At 41.5% G+C, this 16,389-nt stretch overlaps 1 long non-coding RNA gene across 4 annotated transcripts in view; it reads left to right on the top strand.

The window, feature by feature from the left end:
• Window positions 1-15,619, top strand: part of LOC104686586 — a 50,960-nt gene extending 35,341 nt beyond the window's left edge. Inside the window, exons 1-4 of one of the 4 annotated variants that reach the window (XR_005601970.1) lie at window positions 3,969-5,907; window positions 8,379-8,595; window positions 9,115-9,282; window positions 10,336-15,619. This is a non-coding gene — a long non-coding RNA (uncharacterized LOC104686586). Of the gene's footprint in view, window positions 1-3,968; window positions 5,908-8,378; window positions 8,596-9,114; window positions 9,283-10,335 lie in introns of those variants that run through there. The other 3 variants (XR_002043644.2, XR_002043637.2, XR_002043640.3) reach the window with 3 other exon arrangements.
• Window positions 15,620-16,389: the final 770 nt, after the last annotated feature.

The raw sequence follows: 16,389 nt of genomic DNA, 5'->3' as shown, positions 1-16,389 counted from the left end.
AACAGAGTTGTTTAAAGGCATGGCAAGATACACATTCACTTAATAGAATATATACAAGAGTCTTGACAATAACTTGATGAATTCCAGAAGTAGACTCAATACTACACAGCAAAGTCAATCATGCTGGTAGATACATTATGCTAGAAATGCAGAACTGTTTCAGAGGAAGATTTCAAGAAATAAAAAAACCCTCACCAAAAACACAGGGGAAGAGAAAATATGAGGTGTGCGTGGAGAAAAAGTCTCCATAACATTAGAGAAAGAATGCAAAACAAACCAGCTAATGGGTTAGGAAAACTCACAATTAGTCTTGCAGGTTCACATGCTGAAGCATCTCAGCCTGCAGTTCCTGAGCCATGGTGTACAAACCACCGCTGGCCAGCACATCTTTGGTGGCTGCCTGCTGTCAACCGGCTGAGCATGATCTTTCTTGTCCCAGATGTTACATCACACTGAAGATGCTGTTAACGGATGTCGGACTAAACCAAGCCAGTGCTATCATTGCTACAGAGGCATTTATAGAACTGCACATGAGAAATTAATCAGATCAAAGGGCAGAGAGTAAAAATTATTTCACATCTCTCTCCATATGGAGATGCAGAGTATTCCATGTTAAAAAATAAAAAGCTTCTTTTGTCTGTTCAAAAATTTGCACCAGAAAGTTTGAGAGATCAACTGTAGACCGAACCACAGCTGATACATCAGTCAATACAGCATTTAAAAAGAGTTCACAAAGGAAAAAGTAATTTTGATTTCCAACTTAGAGAAATTCCTGGCAAACGAAGAAACTATGCTCAACCCCCAAATAACCAAACATCCATCCACTGCATGTGGAAATTATTCTGCCATCATTTTACTACTCCAGCAGAGGTGGTGCATGGCCTTTCGAAGCTTTGGCTCTTTTCAAAGGCTGTTATTTTAAACATTTTAGTACCGGGAACTGCATGGAGCTGGCAATTATGGAATTAGAGGGCAGTGTGGAGAATTTCACTTTGAAATCATTTAGCTCAGTTCATTTCCTTTTCAAGCGCAATAGAAAGCAGATGGAGCAGGGAGGGCCAACATGCCACAGAACTCCCCAGGCCTTGGCCAGCACTCTCTTCCTCAGGTCTTACAGAGGGGTCACCAAATCCTCATGGAGTTATTATTCTTTAGGAGCACCACATGCTAGAGCCCTGCCAGGATCCCAGTCTTTGGAGCAAGTCTCCTCAATCCTAGGTTTGTGTTGAGCATCAAATGTTAGACCTAAATTGCTAACAAGGTCAACAGAGACACAAAGCTCACACCAGAAGAGCAGTGCAGAGGAGCCAGAGGGGCCAGTGGAGCACAGCAGGAAGATTAAGTGCTTTGGAAAAGGGAGGCCTTGATAGAGAGGAAGAGGCCTCCAAAGAGTTGTCCAATATGAAGGAAAGGCTGTTACCAAAAGAAAGCATTGCCATATGCAGCAAGAGTTGGATGAGAAATTTTAATCTTGACTTGCTGCAAAGATACTCTGAGGTCAGGAGACCAAAAATAAATGAAGTGCAAGGTGCAAGGGGAGTAAAGCCTTGAAGCTTCAGTGTGTAGTTGATGCTGTATCACTGGAGGTGGCAGGGAGGAGTTACAAGAATTTCTCTCAGGGACAATCAAGTTAAGTGTGATCTTTCCTCAGAGCAAGGGATGACTTCCAGGGATACTGTCCTGCACAACATCTCTTGGATAACTTAATAAAGTCTGTTATGGCTTATTCTTTTTGTTTCTTTTACAGAGAAAGAGGGATTTCTCAGAGGAGAATAATGTACAATATGAGAAACAGATTCAAGTGCTGGAGTTGCAGTAGAATCTAACCTAGACTTAGGAAGTCCAAATCCATTCCCTGTTAATGCAACAGGGCAGATAATCCTCTCTCAGTGTCAGTAATGCAGAGAGCCTGTCTCACTGGCTGGGTTACTTCCACCAAGCAGCAACCAGAGTGAGCCCCTCCTCTGAACCATCCCATGCACAGCTCCAGTTTGATCCACACAGCACACTCATCCCTTGTGTGTTCCACAGCACAGCAAGTACATTAAAGGTGTGCTCCAAGCTTTCTGGTATCCATTGTCCAATGTGCAGGCAGCAGCAGCATCACCACTGCTCCCACTTGTTTCACCTCTATTGAACAAGTTGCTTGTGCTCATCCCTATGGCCCTTGCTACTATTTCCCACCTATCACAAGTTCTGCCTTCTTAAAAACAGTCCATTGTGTCAGGTGGACAGACTTGCTCAGGTGGACCTCCAAGACATAGACAAGACTGATGCCATAGATAAGGGCAGCTGTCCTAGACTGATGGCAGACATGGGACACGGTGTTATCCTCTCTTCATGTCAGTCTCTTCATGCTCACAGGAGGTGTCCATTCTCCCTGAAAGAGTTTGTGCTGTGCATGTAGGGCTACCCTTGGTGGAGGCAACACTTCTGTATACATCAGACCAACGTCAGGGCTTCCTGCTGTTCTCCTTCTACAAACCTATAGTGAAAGAGAAAACTTCTGCAGTTGCCTTAGAGAGTTTTGCCACTCTAAGTTCTCACCAGTTGCTGACAACCTGTTCAAGGCTCACCAGTTATGGGTGCAACTGCAATAGAGGTCTGTGAGGTTAGCCAGCTGGTCTGCTCATGCAATGTGCCCACTGAAAATGCAGAAGGCTGGTACAAGTTCTTGTCCTATGAGCACTCTCCAAATACCCAAACAAACTAATGGAACTCCTTAGTATCCTCCAGAAATACCTCACCAAAGAGATTTCCACTCTTCCCCTTTCTAAGCCCTAAACAGAAGGCTCAGAGATAACTGGCAACTACACCAGACACCTGCAAAAGAGCAGCTATTTGAAACACTGTTCTGTGCCATAGGAGCTAAGGTTTTCATCCTACCTCAGATATTGGCAGTAGAACACTTTTCAGCACCGGAGCAAACTCTACTGACAATATCCTACAGAGATTCAGGCACTGTATCAATACAAGTATGGGTCTGGCTGCCTGCGAGCTCCCAGCAGAGCATGTGATCAGCTACTTGACCTCAGCATGACAAATCTGGGGTGACAGGCTGGACAGGTCATTGCAGCCTCTTGCATAACCCATTCCAGGCCACCAGTAAGCCACCCATAAGCCAGGTCACCAAGAAATCATTCTGGCAGCGTCCATCTTTCGCTCCTCTCCCCCATGCTCCTTCCAAGGCAGTGTCCCTTTCCAGCTCCACTGCCAGTCACATAGCATGTACAAAGGTTTCTTTCCACTTCTGTTCCAGCCACCAGGAACTTCAGTCTCTGTCCAGACCAGGGAGGTAGCCCTAAGGCGACCAAATATACACATATATCTCCAGATTCCTAAGCCAACACCATGGCTTTGGCTCCCTCATTCCTTTTCTACCCACTCATCTCCTTCTTTGAAGTGTGTCTCCATGTTCTCTCTCTCTGTTTTTAACTGTCACTATAAAGAGACCTGATGACCCACCAGCCTGCAGAGAAGTCCATCTCACAGATAACAGGCCCTGGATGTCTCTCCAGCTTGATGATGTTGCACGCCAGCCACAGCAACAAAATCATAGAATCATAGAACCACTTAGGTTGGAAAAGAACCTTTAGATCATCAAGTCCCCCCAGTAATGCAGCACTGTCAAGTCCACTATTAAACCATGTCCCTGAGTGTTATATTTATTTGCCTTCTAAATTCCTCAAGGTGTGGTGACTCAACCCCACCACTGGGCACACCCCTCCCCGATGTCTGACAAGCTTTTTGTTGAATAAATGCTTCCTAGTATCCAATGTAAACCTCCCCTGGCATAACTTGAGGCCTTTTTGTCTCATCCTATTGCTTACTTAAAAAGAAGAGACTGACCCCCATCTCGCCACAATCTCTTCTCAGGCAGTTAGTTGTAAGGAGCAATAAGGTCTCCCCGAGCCTCCTTTTCTCCAGGCTAAACACCCCCAGATCCCTCAGCTGCTCCTCATCAGACTTGTGCTCCAGACCCTTCCCCAGCTCCATTGGCCTTCTTTGGACACACTCCAGCACCTCAATGTCCTTCTTGGAGTGAGGGGTCCAAAGCTGGACACAGGACTCAAGGTGTGGCCTCACCAGTGCCAAGTACAGGGGGAAAATCACTGCCCTTGTCCTACACTATTGCTGATATAAGCCAGGATGCCACTGGCCTTCTTGGCCACCTGGGCACACACTGGCTCATGTTCAGCTGTTGTCGACCAGCACCATCAGGTCCTTTTTCACTGGGCAGCTTGCTGCCTGGAGCAGTGGGGACACTGGTAACAACATGGCAGAGTGTCACCATGGTGTCAGTAAGAGCTGTCAGCCTTTCTTCTAGGAACACACTTCCAGGGCTGCATCTTCTTTCTCACCTGGCATTAAAAGATCTCCACCTGAATGTCACCTTGCATCAGGCCAGCATCTTTACTAGCCTCAGGTAAAGGTCCTTACTTTTGGGCACACACCTCTTTACTTTAGGTCTGTCATTAGTGAAGGTTTCAGTGTGGCCAGGGCAGCAACTCTTCTGCAGAGGGAAGGTGCCACCTCATTGCTCTGGGACTGCAGCAGTGCTAACCACAGCCCCAAGATCCCAGAGGTGCTCCACACAATGCCAGAGCACACCACTCTGCAGAAACCCTGACCATGAAGTAAGAAGGCTGCCAGGGTGTGACTGGATGGGAATGGCTGGCAGAAGGAGAGAAGGGAAGGTGTCTTCCAGTGAGCTGGGATTGCAAGGGCGTGAGCTGAGAGACCAGACTGCTGCACAGGGAGTAGATGCACTGGATTAAAATCATCTCAATCAAATAAACTCATTCTCTGCCTGTGATGGTAGCTTTTTCCCACCTATGCTACCTCTCCAAGGGCTGGAGCACATGGGAGAACATGTACTCTCCCATGCATCACTTCGAGCAGCCACTGGGAATAATCTGTGTGGGGTGCAAGAAGCCAAAGTAGGCATTTCCTTCTTCACTGTGCTTCTAAAGAGGTTTTGAGAGACAATATTCCTTTTGCATTTTGTCTTAAGGGAATCAGTTGGTTCAACAGGCAGTCCAAAAGCATTTTGGCTAAAGGACATATGGCATAAGCTGTCAGTGTAGTTTCACCCTCCCTCCAGTGCCTCATCAAAACTAACATGACCTTCTTGATGAGGAGGAATAGCTAAATCTTTAAAAAGAGGCAGGAAGGTGTTTGAACTCTAAGGGAAATACTAAAAATCTTTATTCAAACATATTAATATGTATTAAGAGGCACAGACAGTAATTACATGGTGTTTACACTGAGTTATTTAAACAGGAACAGAGTGCTTGGCAAATTAACATATAGAACAATACTGCTCTAGTAGCTCAAATGATAATAAGACCTAATAGGATTTCCCTATCCCTAATTCTGCTGAATCCAAGTGAGGCTGATTTAAAAGTTGTAAATGTGCAGGAGGTGGCTTCTGAGACAACAAAAAGCATTTCTATGCCCTGAAAAACAAGCTTTGAGGATGTGACAACACATGAAAAATTCCTTCAGCTGTACCTCTGCTCAGCACGGTTTGGGTGAGCTGAGGCTGCCCTAGCGGCAGGTTTGTCGTGTCTTGCTTCATTTCCATATGCATTCTGCTCCTGTGGCTTTCGTGGCAGCTTCCTCTCAGCTGGTACTGCACCCCACTGCATCAGCACACAAGGAGCGAGTTCCTGGACTGATGAACTTGAAGAGAACAGGCAATGCTGTCAGGAGGCACCAGGAGAGGTGTCCCTGCCCGGGGCGGCTCACAGGCTTGATCTCAGCAGGCTGCAGTGTTTGAGGCAGGCATGCGGGGAGGACAGAGAGGAACAGGCAAGTGAAGAAGTAAGGAAGTTGCTCAGCCAGCAGAAACAAAGCTCAGTTAAGTCTCCTGAAAATTCCTCAGAAAATTAGAAAACCAGCAAGGTAAGCACATTTGCTCGCAGGGACATGCATGTGTCAAGGGCATGCACACACAGACGTACCTGTGGGGAGGGCTCAAAAGTGTGAAAACTTGTGTGAATAGCAATAACCTCCTGGTTCCATTTTACTGCCATCAAAAGTAAAAGAGGTGATGGAATATATGGGTCTGTGTGTGGGACCAGCATAAGAGAATGAACCTGCACAGGCAACAGCAACCCTTTATGTTTAAAGAAGATGGAGAGGGATGCAAGTTTAGAAGCACAACAGACAGCAGAGCTAAATGGTTTTCAGTGAAATTCACACTCATGTAAAATCCCAGCGTCTTGGACTAAACACCTTTGTTAGAAGTGATTGAATCCCTAACAGCTGCAGCAAAATGCCTTCACTTGCAAGTGTTACTGGTGGATAAGCAAAATTATCTTGCTATTATTGCTATTTTTAGCAGCACCCATAACACTAGCTGCTTTACAAACAGATTTCTCTCCAGTGAGCTTGCTACAACTGTTATGTGCACGTGGATGTTAAATTGTTTTCTTCTGCAGTACAAGTTCCTCACTGCAGGCTTTAAAGTTCAAAAAGCACCATGGTGGGTGAAACCAGAGTTAAACAACCCAAAGACTATAATTGCATGAGGGATATAAGCAATTCCCTCCCTGCAAGAACCATTTATCCTCTGGACAATAAGATTTTTAATGTTGAAAAGCGTGTTTGATTTTAAATTCATACTTAAATTCGTAAGAAAACACTGTGGTACTCTATGTTTGAACTAACAATTTTATTTTCTTTTATCACTGCTACAATTTTTGTAGACAATATAATCATCAAATACTTTTGTGAATAAAAAGTAATAAGTGAATGCTTAGAGATTTAGAGAATAATATTTCAGGAATTTTGCCTCAAATAACCGGGTCTTTTTTTTTTTTTTTGGTGCACTTGTATGCATGAGAAAAAACAGTGGTGTTCTGTCAAATAAAAAGAAACATCTTTCTCATTAGGACTGTGTTTATCATGCTTTCAAATGTTCTGCAAACCAATGCCCCTATTTGTAACTGTAATTCAATATAATAAAAGCTGTCAAAACTGCTCACTTTTCTCACTAGAGACAAATTCGCTGAAGTTCTGCAGCACGAGCCAAATAACACAGCACCAGATCCTCCAGCTTTTATTTCACTTTGCTCTAGGCACTATTCATGCTGGTTTCTGTGTAATTTTTGCTCAAGTAAGGGCTGAAAGTTTCAGGTTTTGAACATGAGACTTTTTTAGAAATAAACAGCACAGAAATCCCATTTACAAAGAACATTGGGTGACTGGAATGGTACTGCTTGTGAGCTTTATCTCTGAAATGTCAAGCTTATTTCCTTCAGATTATTGCAAAATACAGACTAACTACATCCTTGATGAAATTCTCTCAAGGTCCATGAGATCACTCTCGGGATTAAACACTGCCCGACCTTTTTTAACAGAGTTCAGAAGCACTGTATTTTGATGCCTACTACCCTTTCAGATACGTTAGTCTGTTCCACTAAAAACAAAGATTATAGATCTCTTCCCTCATGGGAAGAGGTTTGATGAAGCAATTCTCAGTGATTACCTTGTCCAGAGACTCCAGGACCACACTGTGTCCTTCTGGCAATAGACAAAACAGACAAAGTCATCACTCAAGGACAGCCTTGAGTAATGGCTACATTTTCCACTGTTTTAAAAAACATGTTTTGATGCATTAAATAAAGAAAACACATTGAGAGCTATATGTTGGGAATAGGTAGAGTGGCAGGTCATGTGAAAAGCAGCTGGGACAGTGGTTAGGGCAGAAGATCAGAGTCAGCTGCTCTTTTTAGTCTTCACCACACTACTGACTTGTCCTGAGATTTGGAGAAGACTTTTATGGTAAAATCTATAAATTAGAGTCCTTCATCTCACTCTTTTGAACTGCCTTTCTGCATCTGTGCAGACTGCAGCACCTTAGCATGTCAAAACACTTTTACAGGCTCAGATAAAAACTGCAAAATATTAACAACTGTAGTGGCCAGCCAATGCATTTTTATCTCTTTTTGAACATGTGCCGAAGACCATTTGATGAAGATGTGTTCTACACCTGTAAAGAAATAGATTTCTACATAGGCATGGGGGGCCTAGTAAAACCAGAGAACATGAAAAACAAGATGAAAGCTACTGATGACTACAGCTCCTCTGACTGAATCCTTTATTGCAGCCGCATGGACAGACCCCTCCCTGAGTTTTTACTCCAGCCATTATTCCTAACTTGGCATCCAGAAGTAAGCCTTGGCTTCAAACATGAAAAAAAAAAAAAGCAGATAGTTAGGCTAACACACACTAGCCTCCGTTAAGCATTCAGGGTATTGTGCATGTGATAAAGGATTGGATAAAATGGTGGCAAAAGTCTGCTATCTTCCAAGGCTCAGGAAAATAAACCACAAAGGCAATTCAACAAAGTCCTCTTTGTTCCTGAATAGAACCAACGAAATGAAAGGAATCTGGTGGAAGAGAGAAGGCAAGAAAGAGGTCTGCTGCAGGGAGCAAGTACAGACAGAATCACTCTTTGCCGGTTCCTCTGACAGAGCAAGTGCATGATTATCACATGAGCCTCACAAAGACTGGAATTAAAGGGGCTGACTCGGCTGTCACATCGCTTAAGCTGCACTGAGGTCAAAGGAGTTCGGACTAACCGAGGTCAGCAACACACAGCCTGGGAAGTAGGGGTCTCTTTTTCTAAGCAACAATTGCTCAGGTTGATAAAAATAGATACCTTTATAAGCCATGATGGCTTATAAAGCTGTCCCTTTATACCAGGTTCCCACAAAGTGCCGTATATAATCAATAGCACTCTGAAAAGAACAGAACCACAATGAAGGCAGTCAGGTGGTCACTAGAAACAAGTGTAAAGGGCAAAACACACAAGAGAAGTCACCATCTGTGCTACCCCCTAAAAGACTAAGGGAAAAAATAGTAAGTCTGAAATACTGGCACACAAGTATGATAGAATCTGAATGCAAACAGGTGTCAATGGTGTGACCATAGGGGAGTCTGCTATTTGCAGGTCTCCACATGTCTTCTGTATATTATTTCGTGTATCATGTCCCCAACAGAGACTTCTCTTTGCTGATTTCCAGTGATGCCAAGGCTACTGATAAATGTCTCTGTGCTAAAAATAGTACCCATTCTCTCCCTCTGCCCTCTGTCCCCTTTCAGCCTCCACTTCATATGAATCAGCTCCAAGAGAGGGGCACTGACCTCGTCTCACCAGGAATATCAAACATCTCCACAGCTTTGATGAACCTTTTGATGAGAGTGGAAAAAGGAGAAACGTACACATCAGCTGTGTAAGCATGTGCTGGATGGGTCTGGATGCATCCTAAGGTTTGTGTTTAAAAGCAAAACCGATACACATCTACTTTGGTATGCAAGCACAGAAAAGCACCTTTTGTTTTTGTGAGGTTTTGTGGGGCTTTTTCCTGGAGGCTTCAGTAGTATTTGGATGGGGTCCACAGAAAAATCTACTAATTTTGCCGTAGACATACAACAATATCATCTTTGCCTTTATCATCACTTTCCAGATAAAACCAAGATCAGGATACTAGTGGGTTTGTTGCTTCACAGCATGGATTAAATTGTCTCTGCTCAATAAACTCATATTCACCTTTGAATCCTGATTTTTGAATCAGGATTTTCCATCTTACATTATTTGTGGCAACATACCAGATTTTTAATATACTTTCTACAGATAAAGTCTGTGTCCCCCTCATTCTTTGAGTCACTGGGGCATCCTGGTAAAAAACTAGATCTACTGTGGCACTGATAGAGTGAACAGAACCAGGTTTTCAGGCATCACTCTGCCGCACCTCTTTGTGGACAGGGAACTTGATAAAAAAATCCTGAGACCAAGACAAAGAGGGCAACCTGCATGACCCAAGGGGACCTTCACAGATATGCTCAAGCTGATAGTGCAGATGAACCTGAGAAAACAAGTCCTTGGGTAAGCTCAGTTATCCTTTACAACCTGACTGTTAATGTCTATGTGTTTACCTGTCCTTGAGGAAAGAGCCTCTATTGTGGTTTATCAAACATAGAGGGATTCCCAGTGTCCTCAGGAAGGTCTGGGACAAAAGTTAAACTGATAACTCCAAATGCACTATCTGTGCTTCGTCATTTGACAGACTTTAAACTGGAAGTGCTGTTTCATGTCCAGTGCTGTAACAGCAGAAAACTGCAGGTCTTTTCCATTTTTGTTCTTTTAATCCAATTCTACTGCATATTTTCTGCTCTGTTGCAAAGCTTTAGGCAGTGCTCGTGCTGTGCCCCCTAGGTCAGAATCACCTTGCAGAAGGAGATGCCAGTGCTTGTTGTTAAGGGGTTTGTGTATGTGTTGAGGCTAGGTGAAGGACAATTGTCTCCACTGATGCTACCTTACAGGATCCTGGAGGAAGCAACACAGAGTGATTTCACAGTGTGAAAGCCAGTACCTGCAATGCTTGTGAAGGGAGTGGGTAAATCCTCAGACCATGGAATTTGGGCTTTCTGATACAGATGGAATCCAGATTGACAAGAAGATGAGAAGCAGGTGCTCCAGTCATGTATGGCCTGGGCAAGGTGAGAGGCTTGTGCTGAGTGATGTGGAAGTGCTCACTCCTGACCTGCTGGACACTGAGAAGGCTGCAACCCACCAAACAGTAGCACTGTCTATTGAGCATTCTCCATTGAAAATGTTCTGGTTTTCTCTGTAAGGAAGTTTATTCTTGTATCTCCAAAGTGACGGGAAGTAATGACAATTTCTCTTTCTTGTTGTCACCAGCTCCTCAACTCAGCACGTCTTGCTGGTAACTTATCCTTCCATTGCAATAAAGCAGCCTTGGTCTTTCACACCATGTTAAAGAAAATAACCAACAGAGTCCTTAAACCAGGCTTGGCTTGACTGTATATTTCAAGTGAGTGCAGCAGTAAAAGGAAACCCTATTAGTACTACTTCCCCATAGCTGGCCTCGCTCAATGCCTAGTGTTAAGATAAATTATGTCCTTCAGTGTGTAAGATGAAATAAGAGTTGCTACCACAGCAGGATGAGTTTCTCAAACATTACTTACATTAGGCAGCAATCTATTTTTCCCACAGAAGGAAAAATTTTGAAAATAGATAACCAAGCTTATCTTGGAGATCTATCACTTGGGGCCATAATCCATGATCTGTGTAGACTCTGCAAAGTATATTATTTTCTCTAATAGCCTTTAACAGCGACTTTGACAGAACTATTATTTTCTTCTGAATGATATATAAACAAATTCAGTTCTACAACTTCATGTCCAGTCATCTCTGTTCATTGTTTTTATTCCAAGTATTCCTTGGCATGGTTTAAGAACTACTGAAGTATTTAATAGCTGTTTAAAAGTAACAGCTATTACTATTTAGACTAAACATAAGTAGAGGACAACTAAATTACCTTTGCAAGTAAAGTGTTCATGGAGAAGGATTTAAGAGAAATGAAATTATAAATCCAGTTACTCCATTATTCTCTCTGTTTTAAGTGAGAAAGCAGAATGGGTTTGCAACATTAAGTACAGGGGAAGACTATTCTGAGTCTAATACAAATATGAAGGTACTGTTAGAGAGAATTTGCCAGTTGCTTAGCCCTTGGAGAGCCACTTCTGGGACTGCTTAGGTAGGGATTCTTGGCTCTACATCTCAAATGTGATCAACATTTTGCTTGCAATTCTTGATCACTAAAGGGTATGCCAGTTGTGAACAAGAATGTATTTTCCATTCAGATGGAGAAAGTAGGGGGAAAGGTTTAAGACGGTGTGTCTCATTTCTCTTGAGATCTATCCAAGATCTTAAAAAATCAATGGGAAATCTTTCTGTTGAGTTCACCATGCTCTGGATCATATCCTTACAGAGCTCATTTTATTGTCAAGTCCATTCCTTCTTCCCCCTTCTGTTGCTCAATTTGCTCTCTGCTGTTAGGATCTTTTTTGCAAATATTAATAAATCTGTATAATCTTTGGCCTTTAGCTGAGTCTCAATTCCATGGCACACTGTTCCACTGTATGCGTGACTGCATGGTTGAGGGTTGCTCTGGAAATTACTCATAAAAATTAATTGTCTGGTAATACCACAATTGTCAATATGTGTAGGTTGCAGCATTCCCCCTGTGGGCTGTTGTAGCAGATCATAAAACTTCATTTCCAGGAAAGTTTCAAAACTTTTATTTTCTAGGGAACATTAATTATCAGAGTCCAGATGACCTGTCCCATTTCTCCATTCACTTCATCTCTTTTTTTCTCTCATCAGACATGGTAATTTGAAGGCAACTGGCAACAGATCACATGTCAGGCTCCTGGTTTAATGCCCTGGTTTCATATCAATGTCAGCTGAAGTGTTTAAAAGCAGCCAGACTCATAAGCCTAATCCCCAAATGAATGTTTGTATGTGACCATTTCCCCATTGTTAAACTTTTGTACCAACAGATGATTTACAAGTCTGACACTTACACAGACATATGATTTGGCATTCTGCAGGCTTCCTGAGACTTATGACCTCCAGTACTGCTTGTTGACCTCTCCTTCAAACTCAGGACATTGATGGATCTTCACAATGGACAAACCATTCTGGACCTACATGGTCGTGAAAACTCTAGTCATGTCCCTGTTGGAGTTCACAGCAATGCATTCTTTCACTGAGAAATTATAGTCTCTTGAGACCAAACCCTTTTCAGGCACTTACCAGTTCTTACAGAGTTCTTACCTGAGGAAGATTCTCATGCCTAGGATGAAATACATCAAAGAGCAAGAAAACTGCCACCCCTCCTAGATAATCATCCTGTGATCAAGACACTGACTGGTGGCACAGGAGTCCAGATTTCAAGTTTCTGTTCTGCAAGATGTCAGAATCCTGTATTCCAGGCAGTCTTTCTGGCCACCAAAATATCAGGCTATTATTGTATTCTGTATCTCCTGTTGGACCTGTTTCATTTTGTATAAATAAATAACCATTGATTGAACAAGGGCTTGAACTCAGACTGCCCATCAAACTATTGCATTGGTCTTTCCCCAGGTCAGTGAATAGGTAACTGTTTATATGTAGCTAGCAAGTTGCAGAGCAACAGAGGTAGCTGAGGGGGTCCCAAAAACACAAGGGAAAAAAAAGGAAACCACTTGGTAAAGTGGTTTCATACTAGAGTATGAAACACCTGGTTTTCAGTCCTTGACCTGAATGAGGAAGAGCAAGGACTACTAGCTGTTCTAGGAGAGGCTTTGTTAAATCATCTCAAAGGTCATAATTCCACCAAGTTTTGAAAAGAAATAATATTTAAAAGTCATACTTTTTTTCTTTCTAAATTAAAAAAAAAACGTTAGCTAAATGATCCTCTAACAAACCCCTTGCATTAGAATGAAGGTGCTAAGTATATTTAGCATCACAATATCTTTATTCTTAAAGTTTCTGGAACATCTGCCCGAGACATGAAAAAGGACCTCACTGTTCCAGTTCCAAGTGGAGTGATTTCTTCACTTAACACTCTTCCCAGTTTTGCTGGCATTTTTCAAATGAAGGTTTAAGTCTATTACTTACACACTATTTTCACATGGTAAACATTACTTTTAGTCATATTAGTCATACAGAAAGAGAACTGAAAGCAAAAGGGAAAATTCAGTGATTAGTGTAGCTTTGCCAAAAAAGATCATAAAAAAGGTAAGACAAGGACTGGAGAGGTTGAGTCCTAATCCTCTTGCTCACTGCAAGATAACATACTGCAATAGCTTTAATATTTACATTTGATTGTCAAAAATATTTATTTTCAAGCATCTCTTTGATAAGGAACTTAATCTAAGTTCTTTGATTAGGAACTAAAATCCATGGTTTAGTCAGATTCACCTCTCTATAAGCATATCAACAAATCAGTATTTCTGTAGATGAAAGAGTCTGCTTTTTCTTAAATGCCATACAATCATTCTCATAAGCAATTGCATAAATTCAGTTAAGAGTTAACCAACTAAAATATACAAATATGCGCAAGGCTTTATAAAGAACTACAACTTCAAAAGGAGTCGGTTTAGGGGTCATGACCTCATTTTTTGCAATAACTTATGCATCATGAGCTTACGTAATTGGCAGTAGATAACGTATCACACTCTCAGTTTTATGTCCTTGGTTTGACAACAGTGTCAATTGAAGTATTTGTTAACTGCAGAACAAATGGAGCCTCATAGATGAAAATGTTTTCATTCCAAAACTAATGTTTGTAGCAAAACATCCCCCTTTATTGTTCTTTTTTAACATTATCCAATTCAGTATCAGAAATGGATAGAGGTATACACATAATTTTGGACATCAAGAAAATATTTCTGAATATTATTTATCCCAGCAAAACAGAAATACCTTACAAAGAAAAGTATATCTTTTTCTAAATAAAATATCATCAGAAAGCACAAAAGAACACATATGAAATAGCCTTGGATCTCTAAATCTTTGTTATCTTTAGAGCAGGAATCAGATTTAAGATAGATTATTGGGAAATAAGTGACCTGGACTTTAAAACATTTTAGTAGGGTAGGTTTAAGTCTACTTTTTCATTTTTCCAGAGATTGCATTAAACAGCAGCCAAGAGGCAAGTCTAGACTGCTTCTCTATGTCAAAACTGGACACCTGTACCATCCACTTAAAAGGCCTGTCCTTTTGGGACATTGGAATCTTCACAAGCCACAGCAGAAAATACGTAAATCAAAAAATTATTATACAGAAGGGAGGCATTTAAAAGAAATCTTAGTGAGTTAAGGTCTTAATATCTTAATTCACTTAAATTCAATCGTAGAGAAGCCAAAATTTATTGAGTCACTTTTTGAGTGATCTGAGGCTTAGGAGTAGGATTTGTTTGGGGTTTGGCTCTGAAATGCGTATTTTGTGGGGTGCAGTTCTCTTTCAAGACACTTCTTTCTCAACACTGAGCATCTCGATACACAGAATATGGAATGGAATTCACAACACTTTACAATATAGAGTAAGAGAATGGTGGCAATTTTATTAACATGAAGTTTTCCACTTGACCAAATTAATGTTGGGAAACAATTATATGCCATCAGTTGAGTAAAGCATTTGTGATTATTTCTCATCTGAACCTGAATTTAAACTGACCTGAAGAAAACATGATATGTGTTTTGAAATCTGGCTCACAGTAGATTATCACCTACTATGTACATTATTTGGTAGACATTATTTTTGAGTCAATTTTATTGAAAACTTTTGGTATCTGGGAGAGTAAATTGTCTTCAATGAGACTCCAGGATGTAGCTTAACAAGCCCAAGTTATAAATAACAGACAAGGAAAAGAGAAAATTATAATGAATAGCAGGAGGAAGGACACAAAATTAAAATACTGGAGAAAATGAAACTGGTATGCATAAAAAAAGGGGACACCCATCATAGAATCCTGTAATGGTTTATGTTGGAAAAGGCCTTTAAACTCATTGGGTCCACCACTAAACCATGTCCCCAAGTGCCAAATCTACATATCTTTAAAATACTCCTAGGGATAGTGATTTCACCACCTTCCTGGACAGTCTCTTCCAGTGCCTGACAACCCTTTTCATAATGAAATATTTCCTAATACCCCATCTAAAGTTTCCCTGGCACAAACTGAGGCCATTTCCTTTTGTTCTTGTTACTTGGGAGAAGAGCCCAACTCCCACCTCACTACAACCTTCTTTTGGGTAGTTTTAGAGAGCAATAAGGTCCTCGTCCCACCCCCTACCCCCCCCCCCCTCCCCCCACCACCTCCTTTTCTCCAGGGGCAATTTGGCTTGAAGAGATGCCATAAACTGACCAAATCCATTTCTGTTTCTCTGTGTAGGAACAACTGTATCTTTCTTCTTAGTAAATTATGTTTTGTTTATCCTTTTTTTAGAAACACTTCAGCATGGATTTTATTCAACTTCTATAGTGCTTCATTGCCCTTACCATTAAAAACATTTTCCTGATGTCTGACTCAAATCTCTCCTGTTGATATATAAAGCTGCATTCAGCTCTGGACAACAGACTCTGAAAAATATCTGGTTTGTATCTGCACCAGCATTTTAGTTCATCCTTACATATTATGCTCTGATTCACATAACAAAACACACTCACAGGCTTTCAGACAAAACTATATAAGAAAATGCATTCCAGAAGTGCATATAATGATTTCCAACCAGTACATACATGCAGTTTGAGGGACCAGCCCAGAACTATTCCAAAATCTTGAAGCATGCATGACTGTGGATGTTAAGCCCTCAGCACCAAACATTTTACTCTATAGGTCCTGTGTTGTTTTCACCCCACACTCTTACAAGGCCACACTACTTATTAAAGTAGATACAGCTGCTGGCAAACACTCACTGAAGAACAACAAAAGCTGTGATGGGATGGAGAAAGCTATTAATTAGGAAAGAGAAGGCTAGATACAAAAAGGCAGCAAAAGGTATTTTATAGCCATCATTTGCCGTGGC

Source organism: Corvus cornix, chromosome 5 (assembly GCF_000738735.6).
Source record: "Corvus cornix cornix isolate S_Up_H32 chromosome 5, ASM73873v5, whole genome shotgun sequence".
NCBI classification, from domain to species: Eukaryota; Metazoa; Chordata; class Aves; order Passeriformes; family Corvidae; genus Corvus; species Corvus cornix.
The sequence above is the reverse complement of the archived record's forward strand: the minus strand, read 5'-3'. Positions and strand labels throughout refer to the sequence as shown.